A 19,304-nucleotide genomic window follows, 5' to 3' on the forward strand; every position below is an offset into this window, starting at 1 on the left:
TTCAATAATCTAGTTATATGTAGATTGCTAACTGTGGAGCATATATTATCTGTATTGAATTTCTGAAATCTGTTTTTATATGGTACACAAACATTTCATCTAAAACAATAAGCATTTTTCCCAAATTCTAAAAGTTAATGATTATTTGACTCTGCTGTAAATGATTTCTGTATGTATTATGTCAGATTAGCTGCATTGATCCATTTTTCCAAGTTCTGTTCTGGAAAATGTCAAGAATAAATTTTAACCAGGTACCATTACTTAAGAACAATCTTGATTAGGAAATAATAACTCAGAGGTATGAGTTTGAATCTGATGTAAAGCCTCTAATATCGGTATTCATGTGGCAATAGGATCCTTTATATTTAAATAATGAAAACCTGTTTTGTTTTAGTGTAGCTTATGACCAGGCAGAATCTGACTACAAACATTCACACCATAGGGACAAAAAGATAAAAGGTGATAGTAAATAAATACAGATCAGTATTTTAACCCTCCTATATTGCACTTAAATCATATCAGTTCCCATCATAACAACTTTGTATGGAAATTCAGGCAGGTTCAGGTATCTTGGTTCATGAACTCAATTCTCTCCACGCTTCTGGTTGCAAACCAAACTGGACAAGAATTGAATCAAATTTCCCGTAAGGTCGTATTAAACATAATCATTGAATTTGATTCAGTTCTTGTCCAATTTGGTTTGCAAACAAAATTGTGAAAAGAATCAAATTCGTGAACCAGGGTACCAGGAAATTTTTGCTTTAGGGTTGAAGACATTCAGGCTCTGAGTAGTGATCACAGTGTCCATTAGGGGAATGGAAGGGAAATGGACACAGCTTCCTGGTCCTTGTCCTAGTTTTTGTCTTTGTCCTCCTCCTCCTTTTTTTTTTTTTTTTTTTGGTGTTAAAGTGAGAAAGAGCACCATTTTCAAGGATTTCATGACTAGAACTTTCAATTACTATGTAGCACATTATTTACCTTTCCAAATGTATTTTGGCTGTGGGTCAGGATTCAATTGTCTAAACAGAGACCCAGGACTGGCATCTATTTTTATGGTGCCTCCCAGGAAATTTTTTAAATTGTGAGCTGGATGATACTCAGAGCTTCTAAGCAAACTTGCATAGACTTGGAAATAAATATCTTTTGAGAACGTGGCTCACTTAGAGGAAAGAGCAACTGATAGCATTTGCTAGGTGATTTGCATCCATCACAAGTATTTCCCTTTCCAACAGTATTGCTCCACACTTTCATAATTCTACTCCCCTCTACCAGTGTCAGTGATCACTCAGAACCAGTGGAAGGAGGGCATTGAGAATGACAAGCTTCCCCTTGTGAAAGGCCCTGTTCTGTGACAAAACCTCTGTCCAATGAGTAAAAGAAACAATTCTGTCTTCAATAAACTGCAAGACAACGAATACATAAAGGAAAAAAGAAAAGAAAAGAAAAGAAAAGGGGGAGAGGAGAAGGAAATGAAAGGAAAGGAAAAGGAAAGAAGGAAAATGAAGATAGTAAAGATGAAAGAAAACCAGCCGTTGTAAACTTTGAAACAGTACAGATAGGAAACCTGTGGGACTTCTGAAAGAAGAGAGAGGATAAAGTGCAGGAAATTAGACTAAGCATGCTTTGTGGACAGGAATTTTGAGGAAGTTTGAGTGAGAAAAAGAATTACATTAAAGATGCATGGACATCTTTTAAAGCTTTACATAGGATGACATCCTGCTGTTTTCAAAGAGAAGTGCTTGTTAGGAAAATTGGTGAGACAGTCCATTTCCTTAACCTTCACAAATATTACCCATTTTGTAATTAGATATGAAAGAATGATAGCTATCATAACTAATAAATGAAAACAGAGAATTTATACTTTATCTCTTCAATTCTTAGATTCACGCATTGCAGTTAGGGTGTGGATTAAAACATCATCTGAAAAAATAGGTACAATAATGATAGCTCATAGGACTCTAGTGAAGACTAAATGTGAATATAGAAACATTTTGCAAAATATAAAATGCTATACAAATAATAAAATTCTATTACCATTACTTTCAGTATGGATGCAAATCTAAGAGCCCATCTCCTCATGTTGAATAGTTGCTCTGTTAAACCAAATGACACTAGGTGTATCTTTGGTGAGGAAGATAATTTTACTTAGAGTATCACAGCAATCTTTCTCCCTAGATAGTTTCACTCCCACATTTAACTTTGAATATACTGTGGCCATTGGGTACTTCTACACATTGCCTGGGATAAACGTGAATTGTATTTTTGTCTTGAAAGATGCCAATCTGAAATGAAAACATCTATTTTCACATTAACAGCCTTCTTAATTAACCTTCTGACATTGCCCATAAGAAAGTTCACTGTTGTTGTGAAAATGGATGCTTATTTAAATGATTATGCATGGACTGCTGCTTTGTTTATTTTCTATAAAAAAGTGAAGATGCTCTCTAGAAACATCTTCACTCTTTACAAAAAGTGAGAATAATTTTGATAAACTTCCATGCTCAGAAAATAGACTCATGCTGGACAGAGCTGAAGTAGTGACAATCTGGTTTGATCATTAGAGCAGAATATAAGGTAGAAGGAAAGGTAGAGGAGTAAGGGTGAGAACTATTCTCCTCCATATCCAGTTTTACAAAGGCAAGAAAAGTGTGTATGTATCCAAAGTATATCTTGGAGAGTTAGCCCCTAGAAACAGCTTGTAATTTAGTTTAGATATTTGAAAAACAAATAAAATAAAATCAATGAACTCTGTTCTTTTACTTAGTGCAGAAAATCACTTCTTTAAAAGCAATTTAATCAACATTTGTCTGTCATTATAACATTCTTTTCTTTTAATATAATCTTTCCTTAAATATACCTCTTTGTGAAATCTTAAGTTATGAGGTATAACTTCCACAAATGGCTGTAGTAAGGCATTAATGGGAGTTACATCTTTCACACTGCTTAATATCTATACATCTATCTATCTACCTATCTATCTATCTATCTATCCATCCATCATTCTTCAGTGTCTTACACTTACATTTTTTGGTATGTGGATTTTACCTATATGCTAAGCAGACAACATCATAACAACAAGAAAAATGTTGTTGAATATAACTAAGCCAAGGATATTGTGATAAACCATTTTTTATCAGATTTCCCATTAAGTTAGGAATCCCAATGATATTCCTGTGAAGAAAATATTTACATTTACAGCTGACCCTGAAACCTAAACTGGAGCTGACATTTTTCTTCCAGGCAGGAAAAACCTGAGGCAAGCTCATGGAAACACTGGGTTAGGACTCTGTCAATATCTTTCCCAGTGCCTTTGGACTTGCTGCCTTTCTGTCAGCAAGTTGCTTATTGCCATTATCCAGTTTTTGGTTACTCATGACCCCCTCACTACTCCCTACTCACTGGCCCCATCTGGATAGACCTTTCTGCTTTCTCCCATAACTGGAGTACAGGTAGGTGTAGTAGTAACAATAGTGGTAGTAGTGTAATCATAAGAACTTGGATTCAGAGACTGATTTAAAGTTTGTATTGCTGGTAAGTATTCGTCATCTTATTTAATCTATATGGCACTTGTATGAAGCATATTCTTTACTATATTTATCACAGAGATCAAAATTCAGAAAAGTTATAGCTTGTATTATAGGCAATAAATTCCTATAGACGTTGAATGAAACCAAAATAGTATAATTTCAGTGTTTTGACTTGAACTCAGAATATCCAAAGTGAAGGCTTAGATGGGCCCTAATTAAAAGGCCCAAAGGTCTTCAGAAACATTAAATCATACCACACAGGCAAAATACCACGCACATACATTACCATAGTTATTTATTCAAGTAATTAGATAAAATAAAATAAATATTTTTCAGTCATACATTTGTGTAAAATAGTATTTCTAAGGCTCCTAAATAAATGAAACAATCCAAAGAACAATTTCTTGAGTGATTTTAGCTAATGAATATCCTAATATGACATACTGAAAATGTTGCAGTGGAAGGTTTCGTAGAGAAACACATCAAATACCAAAAAAGAAAATTAAAATTAAATTTAAAAGTAAATGGTAAAAGAAATAAATATGAGAAAAGGAAAAAAATGGAAACAAAGTCTTTGTAAATAGGGAGGTGTGGAGGGGTTGAAGGGAGGGCAGGGGAATGGGGAAAAAATAAGAACCAAGATACACAATGTAAAGGTACAAATTCCCAATGATGAATGTCATCATATTATATACCTAAAATGTACCAATAAACAATGAATAATAATAAAAAAGTAAATGGTAGTTGAGAGATTCATGGTGAAATTCTATTTTAAAAAGTAGATTAAAGGACTTTTAAACCTCTTCCCAATGAAAAATAAAACAACTACAACAACAAAAATAAAAAGGGTTAAAAGCTCAAAACTGTGGAAAGAAAAATCTTTTTGGAATAGGCTGAATCATGATCCCTGCTCCCAAGAGGAGATAGGAATGTTCCGAGTTACCCCAAGAGAGGCTTCACCAAGCTTCTCTGAGAGTTTTCCAGGAAGTCAGGGGATACACTTGACTTGTACTGGACCTCTATAAGCATGCAAGGGCAAAGACAGGATGAAAAGTGATTCCATTCATTTCTCAGGATCACCTAAGATCTCTGGGTATTTCTTGTGTTCCAGATGTATGTCCTACATGGCAAAGAGGCAGAGTTTTGGTCTTATAAGGTCATTTTAAGGAGAGTAATCTGTGGAAGAAAGAAGGATTAAGTAAACATCAACTGAAATGATAGGACCGGCTTAGTAGGGCTACAGAAGGACCCAGTCATCCCTGAGAGACGGGAAATATTCAGTTTGGTTAAAAGGGCTGCAGATGAGCATTTTTAGAGTTGGAAAGGATCTCCTAAGAACTTGTGAAGGTTGCCATTAGAAAAAGGATTAGCTTAAACTTTTTCCTGGATTAAAGAATCCGAAACTGTTGTATGATACTACCAATAAGATAAGATGCTTCCAGTTTTCCTCATGCTTTCATCTCTCCTTTCTACCTTCAGCCAAAGTTCCAACCTCAAAAACTGAAAAAAAAAATGTATATATATATATAAAGAAAAAAGAATAGTTATTGAGTGGGAAGGACAGGCAAGGGAAAAAGAGAAAAGAAGCTTGCACCTTTTTTCCCTGAGTGAAGTATGCCTTAGCATGAGACAGAGGAGAAACCTTGAAACAAGGAGAAAACTAACTAACTAATAGAGCTGGACAAGTTACTTTTTAATAAAGTCTAGGCATTGTACATAAAGTTTCATTAGGGTTTTTTGTATGTAAGAGTGCTCAGAAAAATCCCTGGACAGGAACACAGGGGGAAACTATCCCCTTAAATAAATTTTAAAGAGATTCTAGGAATCCAAAAAATAAAGATGACTTATAAGGAAAGCAGTCTTTTTTTTTTTTTTCAGAGTTAGATAGACATTGGGACAGTGTGTGTCTGAGGGAAACTGGAACTTTCCTTTCTCAATCCTCCCTAGTTTTTCTTCTCATAAAGATGGTTGCAACCCACTCAAAATATGTTACGTAGGCTTTTATACAGACACACATACACGCAGACATTTGTGGATTTTATGTTATCAGAAAAAAAGTTTAAAAAATAGAACAAGAACATAGAAAGCATTTTCATTTTTGGGGCTTTTGAAAAATGAAGTTAGGAAAGATGTTAGGAAGACTACTTGTAAGGGCCTACATTTCAAAGGTTGAAATTGCTTCTCATTTGTCATGTTCCCTAGTGTGGAGTAATTTACTACCTGAAACTTTTAATTTAGATTTCAATGCCATCAAAATTGTGCTTTTATGAAAAAAAATGCATTGATATCATTCACCAATCAATATATTTTTGAGCTTCTTTTATGTTTTAAACAAGTGTTTTGGTGGGAAGCAAGTCCTCCACTCAGGAGGACATCAGAAGGCTTGCAATTTGTTATCACTGTATTGGTATGATTCTCGTTGAACACTTTAAAATTATAATTTTATCTTCCCGAAGGCTATCACAAAACAGAAGCTGTTGATCATTTTTGGGAATATCAGCCTATTTCCCCTCATTTCATCAGATAAAATCTTTCTATTCCATTCCTGACTCCAAAAATAGGGCACTGATACTTTGGTACTGAAGAATAACCCCTGCTCATAATTCTCTGGTGGCTGTTACCCAGCTGTGTTTAAGGTAGCCCATTATTAGATCACTTCTATCTCATGGGCTTCTAATGAAAATAACTCAGAATCCTTCTAGAATTCAATATGTAATTTCAAAAATTCCTTCAGAAATTTAATATGTGATTTCAAACTTTTCACATTCATCCAGAATTCTATGATACTTTTGTTGGGTTTTTTTTTTGGTACCAGGGATCCAACTCAGGACCTTGTGCTTGCAAGGTAGGCGCCAGAACCACTGAGCTAAGTCCCCGGCCCCTCTATGATACCTTTTATATGCTCATCAATTCTCTACTATTTAAAGAAATATAAAATGTGATACAATCAAAAAATAAATCGTTAGAATTAAACACGACAAGTATACCTTATATTGTAGTAAAGTACTTTTGCTTACTAAATAGCTTAATAATCTATTTTCCAGGTAAATACTAGAAGTAATAAAAAAAGCAGAAGTCTTAATCTCAAAGTCAATACTGAAATCCTTGATCCTCAACTAGGGCTGGTTTGAAGCTTGAACATTAGCAGCTTTGCTTCAGTCCCATGCCTACTGAATGGTTTGGGGCTCTTCCTCCACACCCTATTTAGACCAGGTAATCTTTTCAAATGGAAGTCATGTCACAAGATTCTCTTGCAATGACTTTTCATCACTCATGTAATATAATCTCAACTTTGATTGGTCTATGTGTGTACAGAGGTGACTCAGACTAAGTCAGCAACTTCATCTCCCACTAGCCTCAGACTTCCTTTTACTCCTCATCTTCTCTATCCACTGGCAACCCTCCCAGTCCTCAGGAAGCCCAAGCTGACCAGTGGAATGGCCTTCTGTGACTGCCCTTTCTTCTTGCTAGAATGCTTTGCCTTCAGACTTTTGCATGGCTCATTTCTTCAAGACTCTGCTCTAATATAATCTCCTGAGAAATATATGTTCTTAAAAATAGGATAGATTTTCCAAAACATAGCCCATCCCTGGAGCTCTTACACTACTTCAATTACCTTCCTAGAATTTATATAAAAATAGGTGAAAATATTCATTGTCTTCTCTTGTTAGAATGTAAAAATCATAAAAATAGTGATATTTTTGTTTCTACAGTACAATATTTTCCATATCTTATGCATCTGTATGTCAGGGGCATAGTAAGTACTTATTAGATATCAATGGAAGCTAAAACCAAATGCCTTATGTTTTTCTACCACTGCCCTCATTCTCACTCTCTTCCCCACAAGTATTAGCTGTAAAACCCTTAAAAGAGAAAAGTTCTGGGCATGTGTATGAGTTTATGAAATAGGACCTGAGGGATGGGGAGGTTATGTGCCATCCCTGAGCATTTCTGTTGGGGAAAAGGAATAGAAGTGTAGAGTTCTTCAAGAGAGAAAAGAAAGCAGGCTTCATCTCTAGGGCTTACAAAAAGGAGGACAAAGTCTTGGGGGAGATCATCCAGGTCTGCAGTGTGACCCGGAGGGCTCAGCTGTAGAAAGCTTCCTGTGGTTCTCAGCAGTCCTAACCTAACTTTGAAACTCCAAGAGGAGAAGAGGGGCATGTGAGGCAATGTCCTTTTCATGTCCTAGGAAACAGGGGAGCTCTGCAATGCATATGGAATATACTTCACAGCCCTGGCAGACATCCTGCCTTGGGAATGACTTTCTTACTTAAAGACCTTGAGATGGAGACCTCATGTGTAAGTATGTGCAAATGTTGAACTAAATTTATCCCATAAATTTTTTTAGGAAACAACCTTGTCATGGATACAAGCTGTTGAATATATTATCTGTGGGGGTTAACAGGGTTTTCTTTTGCAGAAATAAATAAATTAAGAAGAAACACTGAAGGGTTGACTACCCCAGATTTGTCTTTAATAACATTCCATTAAAAATGACAGAAAGGCGCAGCTCTCAACAGTAATTCAGTCTCAGAGCAATGCCACTCTCTTTCAGGCTCATGTCTCAGCTGAGGCTTCTGTGGTTTGAATCACTTCTCTTCCTGAAATTCACCATCCCCCAGGGTTTTTTAAAAAAATTTTTGGTCTGTATTTCCATCTATCTGACCATGGCTCATTTACCTTGATTAACGGGAATTGGAATCACATTTTTTATAAAATGACTAGTGGTTTTTAAACTATTTAGATCAAAAGTTACATAAATCATCTGTACCATGCAAAAAACAGGGAATAGGAATAAAAGATTATATAAACTTTAATATCTAGCTAGTTTTTATTATTACAAGAGCCTAACATTAAAAATTAATGCTAGAGATCTAGCCCAGTTCTTCATTTCCTACCTTGATACCATATTTATTATCTCTAAAGTTCGAAAAACAAAAAGTAAGTAAGGCCTGAAAGGTTTATAGACACCTCACCATCACCAGCTGCACCTCCCCATCTCTGTCTATCTCTGCCCATCTAAGCATGAGATGAAGCTTCCCTTTCCATTCATAGCCTGCCTTTTGAGAGTCACTCACAGTTATAACAATTGCATGAAGTCGGTAATGTTTACTTAGATATTTGTGTGATTTTAGGAAGTGTTTGTGATTGTGTTGTGCCTGTGTGTGCACCTCTGTGTATGTGTGTATAGAGAGGAAGGAGGGATAGTGTGCCACACACTGAGAGTTATAAATCCATGTTTGCAGATAACATGTTGCTGTGGAATTATTTGCGTTATGGAGGTGAGGTCAGAGCTGCTCAGCACTCATCTATGATTTTCTCACCTATAGTCCTCACAAAATGACCCTGTAATATGAGAAGATACATTCCCAAGTAGAAAGCCTTAATTTATGATCCATGCAAATCTCTCTGTCAAAGTGAGTAGAGGAAATGATATTCAGGATCTCATACAATATTGGTGAGCTTGTGTGCATGGATGAAGGGCAGCTACTTGTAAACTGTTTATTCTTTTCAATTTGCATTATACCTGCTTCCATTACTTATTACAGCTTGATGGATTTAATACTTTCCAAAGACAAAAAGGCAAAGACTTAAAATATTAAGGGCTTTGAAAGTAAAATCTGCTAGTAAATAAACTTGAAAAAAAGTGAATGTGGCAAAGGGCAAAAATTTCAAAGATCCCATCTTTATCAGATGAAAAAGATAGAAACTGAAAGCATTGGCCATTTATCTAACTTCACCATAGCCTTCACCAGCATATCTCATAGTCCTACCTCCAGCCTGATAGTTCATGTTCCAGTCACTAACCTCACCATGCAGATTTCTCAGCCTGCTCTTACATAGCACTTACTTTGTCTTCAAACATAAGTGTTAATGGGCAACCTCCTTGGCTAAGAAAACTGCACAAGCTTCAGACTTCATGTAATTCCAAACCTGCTGGTTTAAACTCAGGAAGCGTTATATTTCCTCTCCAGTTCTAATAATTTGACCTTGAAAGAGAACAGACAGTGCTCCTCTATAGAAGGGAGGCAGAAGAAAATTGGGTAAGATACTATGGCCATGTAAAAGAAGCAAGGATGTTTCTTTTCTTTATTTTAGGTGATGAAGGGAGAACCTAGAATCCTGGTGGTTTCAGTGTTTTTGTCTGCATGAGAGGGAGGGAATGGGAAAAGGAGGAGGGAAAACAGCACACAGAGTCATGTTGGAGCTGGCACACATGCTATCTTGGGAGTCATGCACCATCCCGTCTTCCTGCCCTTTCTCATCTTCTGCTCCCTCTGATTTTCCCTCTGCATGGATTCCTCAAAGAAAAGACAGATGAAAGGAGGCATCTTTAATTGAGGGCAACATACAGCAGTTCTGGAAGAAATGGCAAAAGTGCCATTGGGCCTTCACTCCTTCCCTACCATGCCCATTAGAAGCAGTGGAGTGTTCATCATCTCCCATATGTTTACTCTCACAATGCTGATTTTTCACTAGGGACATGTAGAGTGAAGGTCAGCGAAACTGCTCTCTGTTTAAACAAAAAGCAGATTGAAAACCTCACTCCATTATGCTGTTTTTACTCTCACAAAGATTGAAGGTTTTCTTGTGATGAAGCCCTGAAAATACTAAAGGTTTCGATTTGACGACTTCCCTAAATATGCAGAAGCTAAATTTTTTCCAAGCTACTGAGTCTTTTTTTTGGTACCGGGGATGGAACTCTGGTCCTTGTGCTTGCGCAGCAGGCGGCAAAACCGCTGAGCTAAATCCTTGGCCCTAGGAGCTATTGAGTCTTTATCTCTTGAGTCCAGTCTCTTGAGTCTTTAGCACAGCAGGATTCATTTGATTGGCACGAGGCAATGAGAAATTCTTTTACTCCCAAACCACCTGATGGAACATTTTCTGTTTTTCTCTTTTTTGGTACATGGGATCAAACTCGGGTCCTTCTGGTTGTGAGGTAGGCAGCAGAACCACTGAGCTAAATCCCTGGCTCAATGGACCTGAGACATACCAGCACTCTTCCCTTAACTGTCCTAGTATTTAAGGCTTGTGGACACCAAGAGGAGAAAAACAGACAGTAGGCCAATGCATTTGAGAATAAGTGAAGAGAAGAGAAGTTCACTTTTGTATGAACATCTAAACCATTTCATTCGTAGTAAAACTAGATCTTTCCTTTTCCAGTCCCAAATTCCATGGGTTAATTAGTTGGGTCAAAACAGTTTACCTTAAAATACAGTGTGCATTTAGAGATGGAAACTGAACACAGAACACTATGAGTAATACTTATCTGTTTTATAAAATTCTGAGAAAAACAAATCGTTGCATCTATAGCAATCAGAGAAGACTTAAGGCAAAAGAGAACTTGATGATTTGTGAGAAAATCAAACCCTGATGTCCCCCTGTAATATGAATAAACATCTGTCAAAAATTCTCAAATCATTTGTCAAATATTTGAAAACTATTGAACAAGTTACTGTTGTCTTAGATATTCACAGTGTATCATTACATGAAAGGCACTGAAAAGTCTTATTGTCCAGAAACATGTTTAATTTTATTAACTTAGTCAAACAGCAGTTCCTACCTGTATTAAATAAAAAACAGATACTATTTTTCAGGAAAATAGAAAGAGGAACCCTCCTCCACTGCTGGTGGGAATGTAAACTGGTGCAACCACTGTGGGAATCAGTATGGAGATACCTCAAGGAACTAGAACTGGAAGTCCCATTTGACCCAGCTTTTCCGCTGCTGGGTATCTTCCCCAAAGAATTAAAAGAATCATACCACAGTGATATATGTGCACCCATGTTCATAGCAGCACAGTTTGTAATAGCTAAACCTTGGAAGCACAAATGCCCATTAACTGGAGACTGGATAAAGAAAATGTGGTTGGTTTTTTTTATAAAATGGCGTACTACTCAGCCATAAAAAAATGGGAAATTAGAGACATTTATAGCTAAATGGATGCACATTGAGGCGATACTCTTAAGTGAAATAAATAGGGCACATGTGTAAATACTGAATAGTTTCTCTAGTATGAGAAACTGAAAGTGTAAATAAGGACTAAAAGGTATAATAGACAATGTGAACTAGGAAGAAAAGGGGCCAGGGGAAGGGGAAGTGGGATGGGTAGGGGAAAGGAAAGAAGGGAATGGAAGTAATATGGGAAAATGGAAAAACAGAAACAGTCTCTGTAAATAGGGAGGGATGGAGGGGTTGAAGGGAGGGCAGGGGAAGGGGGGAAAATAAGAATCAAGAGAGATTATGTAAAGGTGCAAATTTCCAATGATGAATGTCATTATATTGTATAACTATAATGTACCAATAATTAAAATGAATAATTGATAATGTGAAATAGGAAGAAAAGGTCCAAAAGAGTAGGAGAAGTGGGAGGGGTAGGGGAAAGGAAAGAAGAGAAAGGAAAAATGATGAGAAATGGAAAAAATGGAAACAAAGTCTTTGTAAATAGAGAAGAGTGGAGGGGTGAAGAGAGGGCTAGGAATGGGGAAAAAATAAGAACCAAGATGCATCATGTAAATGTACAAGTTCCCAATGAGAAATGTAATTGTGTTGTATACCTAAAATGTACCAATAAAAGAATTTTTTAAAAATGGCTTATTGTAGAGACACTATAGCTGAAATACATCACTTGGTACTCACTTGGGACATATCCTAACAGAAATCTTAGTTTATTGTCTTCAACTCAAATCTGTCTTTGTCAGTTTTTAATTATGAGTTGATAATATTAAAAAAATAATAAAATATACTGATCAATTTGCTTCAAAGAAGAGAGATTCACTCAGACTAAGTTAAGAAATGAGGATTTACTCTTAAGGCACACACTGATTGATGCTAAACCTGGACTAAAATCTGCCACAGTACAAGGAAGGTGTATGATTTCTCTCTCTCTCTCTCTCTCTCTCTCTCTCTCTCTCTCTCTCTCTCTCTCCCCCTTCTCTCCCTCCCTCCCCCCTCCCTCCCTCTTTCTGTTTTCATTATCTATTAGCCTATCTTCCTCTATTCTTCTCTCTTCTTCTCCTTCTGTTTTTATTACCTACTAGCTGATACTTTTATTTTCTAGGACAAATACCAGAGACAGACACTTGATTGATTATCGAATAATTCATTACCTCGTTATGTAGATTTTTGTATAAACTGATCTTATGCACTGTAGAGTGGCACATCTGAGTTGGGGAGTTGGGTTGTCAATCTCTCTTTCAGTCAAAAAGACCCCTTCTCAAGCAAACTACAGAAACTTTTGAGGAAAGGAGTTGAGCAGTGTCACTTTAGTTCATAAGAGATATTGCTGTACATTGCACCTTGCTGTACTGATATGGGAGAACTGTTAATTTTTACTGCTTATGCTATACAAAATTCAGTAATAAGTAGACATGAGAAATTATAGTCAGTAAATAGAATTCCCTCCCATCTTCCCTAATATAGTGTAAAAGTAATCTACATATAAAATACTTTCTTAGATATTCTCTGTGCCTCTAAATTCTCCATATTACAATCAGTCCCACTTTTCAGACTCTGAAATTTCACATGACCTTCTCCATCCTGGCTCTGAACTGTCTCTTTCTTTTTGACCTCTTCTGTCCAATAGGAAATTCTTTGGTTGCTACGGACAACAGCCAACATTTATGCCTTTTCTTAGGTCATTCTTCTAGCTAAGCGTGTTCCTCTTTACCTCCTTGCCCTAACCTAGTCTACTTACTTTTCTGCAAATACATGCTAAATTACAAATCTGTGCCTTACTAATTAGTGTAGGCACATATGAGAAGGTGGATTGGAAACAGAATTGAAAAGAAAACAATGAGCAGTTTAAGTTTTTCTGGGGCAGAAGTACGTCTTTGAGGACTCTGCCATGTGGTTTGGCCATATGGACAGACTACTGAATTTGACCAAGAGCACTGGCCTAGTAGACTTACAGTCTGGGCTCTAAGCCCAGGTATGTTACTAACAAACTATTTAACCTTGGGTGAGACACTTCATTAAATTCTTGCATCTTCATATGCAAAGCAATTTCTTTTGTCTAGAATCTAGATGATATCTGGAGTAAACTCAATTCATCAGTTCCTCTTTCACTTCCCATTCTGTGATGTTATGATAGATATTTTATCCTAATTATGAATTATCTTCAACTGGTTTGATACAGCCAATATCAGGTTAGCAATTGGCCTGAATTAGATTAGACATGTAAGGTTGGGATTTATCTTAAAAGTTCACTTCAGATACATAGCAAGCTTTAATGATTTATCTTTTTTTATTTTCCTTCATGGCCCAGATATTTCTGATACCCCACTGTATCTTTCTGCACAAACCATTGCTTTAGACAGAGTGTAAGGTACTTTAAACATTAGAGAGGCCTCCAGTTGTGAAGGAGCATATCCATTTGCAGATCACACCTCAGAAGTGGCATTAATCTGGTCTTCTGTAGAAAAATTGTCCTTGACTCACATATTAAAGTACCAGGCTGAGCTCTCATAGTTATAGAGCAACCTGCTAGGCAACAACTCTGGATTTTTGCTTTTTAATCTCTCCTCTTACTCTGTTCCTCATCCCTACAAATTTTGAGGCTTTAAATTCACCACTCAGAAATATATTTCAAGAAGAATTCTGTATCAGGGACACTAGTTTTTTTAAAGAATAAATAAATTCATAGACTTATAATTTGTCATCTTCTAAAACACACTATTGTTTGGAGCATCATCCTTGGAAAATGACACCATTTATAAAAGTTGTACAAAGGAAAGTATTTTTCTCTCCTGACCAGCAGAACAGTGAGTTAATTTAAAATTTATCTTTGATATTCTTTGCTACTTCTCTTATTCATTTCTGCAGTTTAAATGGAATGTATACTTTATAATTAAATAGAGGTAGGAAATAATATCAAATTCACAAAAACCCCTAATCTTCTGAGACATTGATAGTCAGTGCATCAAGTCAACTCATCGTTAATCCTGTGTCTCACTGTGCAGTAGTAGCGTATAGCAATGAAAAAATGATGTCAACCATGACTCCTCAAATGGTGATCACAGGATCCAAACTGTGTATGTGATGAAAACAGATCATTATTATGAGTAGAAGATATTGTGTGAATGTGTGTTACATTATCTCGAAAGTGAGAGAATGAGAGGAAAAAAAGATCTACTAGGAAAGAGGAAATCAAGTTTCTAATCTCAGTTTAGCTATTACTTAAACATGAGATCTTCTATAAACACACCCGTTGTGTTTCCCAGATTTGTTGTAAAGAGTCAATAGTGGAAGGGGCCATTTGAGATTATAATCTGTGGTGTGCTTTACAAATCTAACATTTTGTTCATAAATCTTTTATTCAACCTCAGTGTTCTTGCTTTAGCCTTCTGACTTGATCTACAATGAAAATTTAACATCAAAAACTGAATTCAAAAATTATCTTGCTGTCCCATCTTCATTTTTCAGGGGAGATAACTAAAACCCACAAGTTTAAGTGTTTTTCTCACATAATTCTCTGTTCTGTAAGTGTTCATTCAAAATAAACCACTTGATTAACATTAAAATTATGTGTATGGGTATATATATGTGTGTGTGTGTATATATATATATACGTATATACATATAAACACAAATAACCACTACTTTGTAATATTGTACAGTTTCTTATCTCTCAACTTTTTTTGTCACTGTTGTATTTCACCTTTTTCTTCTTTCTTGTTTTTTTTTTTTTTGGTACTGGGGATAGAACTTGGGACCTTGTGCTTGCAAGGCAGGCAGCAGAACCACTGAGCTAAATCCCCGACCCTATTTGACCATTTTAATGGGTTTTATTTAGATTAAAAAGATAAATTCTGTAGATTAAGACACTGAATGACAATTACTGAAGTGTCATAAAAATATTAAACTGTGGTATATTTAGTGTAAAAAAAAATACATAGTGAACCTAAGGGCAAGTTAGGGTAAAGCTTAGAATAATACAAATGTGAAATAACCCAAATGCTATCACATTAACCTTTTTAAGTCTATGTCCTATGGGAGGGAACTTTCTGTGTCAGCTTTACCAAAAGGAAGTAGAAATACTTTCTCTATTTTCTTTCTTTGTCATGAACATGAATGAGTCCCAGGATACAGGTCTTCATTTCTAACACTCCCACCTTCTTAAAGGAACCACCAATTTCTTCACCTATTGTACATTTAAAACACTTTTTTGCTCTATTCTCTTTGAGGCCAGAACACTTCTAACATCCATTGATAATGGCTCTGCCACCAAGATAATTTCTCTTAAAAAGAACTCAATACTGAACATTGTTTCCAACATACAGTCACTTTAGGGAACTTTAGGAAAAGTGGACTTACTATCCAGATATAAATAATGGTTTATTTTAAATTCCAAAGTAGGCTATCAGAAGTTCCAACGATTATGCTTTACAGACTATGAAAAGATATGTAAATGCAGAATAATAATGCTTTATTTTGTTTCCATTTAAAATATTGGTAAGGTGGGCAGCAGGATACAGGGATAGACAGAAATTCAAATGTTCTTTATTTACAGGATAAGATAAAGAGTATTTTTTATGGCTCATGGAACAAAAGAAAAAATGGAAATATAAATTTAGCAACAAACTGTTCATAGAGAAATGACTAGTAAGAATATTGAGAATAGATTCGTAATCATATTGAGTTGGGAAAAACAGGAGATGGCCAAAGTGACCAAAACTGATATCTATTCTAATGTGAATACAATAAATAATCTCTAAATCTTATAAAACTATTAACATCAGTGTAAGGATTATAGCAAAATATAAGGAGCAAAGTAGCACAATAATTAAAAGAGTAAGTGCTAAAAATAGAAAGTAGGATTCTGGGAGGGGGGTAAGGCAGGGGTCATTCTATACTTTAATGTTTTCAGCTTTGTCCATCTATTATTTTGAATGTGTGCATGCATATACAGACACAAATACACACAAACATACATACCATAAAATACATTTTTCCTCCTTTCAGGTAACATATAATATTATATTATAGCTTTGTATAATGTTTTCAAAATATGATACTTGCATACTTTATTGTTTATTTAGTTCTCTACCTGAGGGGTAGAATGAAAGAATAAATATATGATAGAATGGAAAATAATGATGATACTCATGACCATCATTTCAAATCTGTAACTCTCAAACGCTCACACCTACTAACTTTATTTAAGAATCCAGAACCATGGTAGGTAGCTGGGGTACAGCTACTTGACTCTTTGAACCCTGGCTACAATTGGTCCATAAAATGGATTTTTGTACTTGAAGATTATCAACTATTAATGGTTGATTTTCATAAAATATCTTGAAAGGACAATGTTTGAAGAATAACATTTCTATGCAATTTTAGGTCTTGATTTTACTATAATTATTTCAAATGTTGATTGCTGAGTTTTATTACAGTTTACTAACGCATTTAAATATTCTAGAATTCAGAAATAAGAAGCACAATAAATAATCACTAGTATTTCAGAGAAGTCATTTTATAAAAATGAATAAAAGCATATGAAAATCAATCTGTGCTAAAAAGAAATCCTTTAACAGACTTTTAGAATAAAGAATAAGGATTTTTTTTTTTGGTTACCATAGTGGCAGTGATTTTCAAATATACTCCATACAGATTTCAACACTATAGTCATCAGTGTTTCCTATTGTGCCTCAAGGTATTAAAAGTAACACACAATGTTAGAAGCTTAGATAGCCATTTAAATTTAAATATTAAGAAATGTTATGAATCAAAGGCTAATTTATATGTTCAATGGGTAATATCTGATATCACATATTATACGGGCAGCCATTTTGCCATTAACATCAAATAACATAGATAACCTCCACTTAACGTTCAAGCCTAGAGGGATCGGGTACAGGGGATGGTCAGTAAGAGAGGGAGACAGAGGGTTTCAAAGTTCAATTTATTACCAATAAACCTAACAGCATTTATGCTTACTACAGGGTAGATCACAAGAGTTATAACAGTTGTATAGTTCTTCTTGAAATCTTCCCTTAAAGCTCAATGAAGACTCATTGACAAAAGGACAAGGAATAATAAACTAATAAAACCAATTTTATATCCTGGCCTTAGAGGATGTAAGGATGTCCTGTCTGGAATATAGTACACTGATGGACTACTAGAAGAAATCAGTTGATAAATAGAACAAAAAATTATAGTGTTATATTTCAGGGAAAAATAAAAAGTCTTCAGAATTGACATCATTCATTTCTCCTACTCAGAGAGTCACACATCTGACCAACACTTAGGAAATTTTAAATTCTGAATAGAAAAAATGCTGAGAGGAATCTCATTTTCCTGATTTCTATTTTCTATCTGGAGGAACTTTCTATACAGTAGTACCTTGGTGATCTGACTATCTGAGACTGAGTTATTTCAATATTAGGTGACATTCATGGACCCATATTTCCTGACTTGATGGGGGTAATCTATTTAAAAATTGCAAGCTACAGGAATTTATTTTTTCCTCCATCTTGAAAAATCCAAAGCTACAATTGTAGATAAGTATGCTATTCTATAGAGTTACCCTTTCTGTTACTTGGTCAGTCTCAAGGCCTGGACATCAGGAATAGAGGAAGTTTAATGGAGACACAGGGGGCAGAAAAAGTTAGCAGGTCCTTTAGCCATTTTTCTAGAGCCTCTTCCTCTATTCTATGTTACTAATAATAATGAAACCACGATCTCATCATAGTAAAGAAGTTACTTATCCACTATGCATTATTTTTTAATTGTATAAGGACTCATGAGAGTAACTAAGAGGCATACATATTACTATGAGTCTGCCACAGCCATAAAATGAGATGTTTTGCTATGTAAATGGGTGTATAAGTGAGATATCATGTGAGGAAACATAATATACTTCCAAATTTCAGATCTCAGATAGACAAAGAGACTACAGTATTATATGTGTCTTTATAATAGTACATTAGGAAGCCTATGTACCTCCTTTTATTTATTAGGGTACAACATTAAGGTTCAATTTAGAGTAAAGCATACTTTTCTACCTCTCAAGGTCAAAGTCTGTGTGCAAGACTTGGAGGAACTGAACTATCCAGACCGTGTAGTGCTATGAATATGATAAAAGGATTAAAATGATATTTGATCAAAGTCAAATTTAGCATTTAAATTTTAGGTAATTCAATAGAAAATGTATTGTATATCATCCCTCATATAAGAAAAAATGTAATTTTCTCCTCCAAAGAATAATGTAACTTCATGCATCAATAAAGTTTATTTTTAAAATAACCATACAGAATTATTTTTAGTAAAAATATTCTATCATACATGTAATATCTGCTAACCATCTCACTACCATTTTTTACTTAGAGTAGATTACTATAATATGAGTGTGAATATGAGTGCAACCCAATTGTGTGTGGATGAACCAAATCAATTTGTAAAGGACCTGTAATAAACAGTGCAGTCGCTATCTATGGCCTTAGCTAATTCCTTACTTTGAATGTTCAGCAGACTTTCCTCTTATGTGTATCAGAAAAACACAAAGCTGTATACTTGGCACGTTATTTAAATTCTAAAGACTTTATTTTACTCTAAAAAGTATCCCACAAGCAATCCACACTAAAGGGGATTTGAGAGGAGAGGTCAAGTACTACCTTGTTTGACTATAACACTGTTGGCTTTGTCTGAATAGGTAGTGTCCAGAGAATTTTTCAGGTCAAGCATGTACCAGGATAAAAATTTCTTTTAAATATCTACTGAGGTTCCATCCTCACAGGTGATACATTAGTCCCAGTATTGCTCAGGATTCAAAAAAGT

At 35.3% G+C, this 19,304-nt stretch overlaps 1 protein-coding gene across 5 annotated transcripts in view; it reads right to left on the reverse strand.

Moving 5' to 3' along the window:
* The window catches only part of Lsamp (limbic system associated membrane protein), a 2,156,433-nt gene that overhangs the window by 498,321 nt on the left and 1,638,808 nt on the right, over positions 1–19,304 (reverse strand). The window lies entirely within an intron of this gene.

This window comes from Heterocephalus glaber, unplaced genomic scaffold (assembly GCF_053883595.1).
Source record: "Heterocephalus glaber isolate CG9 unplaced genomic scaffold, H.glaber_assembly_v1.0 deba00000122, whole genome shotgun sequence".
Taxonomy (NCBI): Eukaryota; Metazoa; Chordata; class Mammalia; order Rodentia; family Bathyergidae; genus Heterocephalus; species Heterocephalus glaber.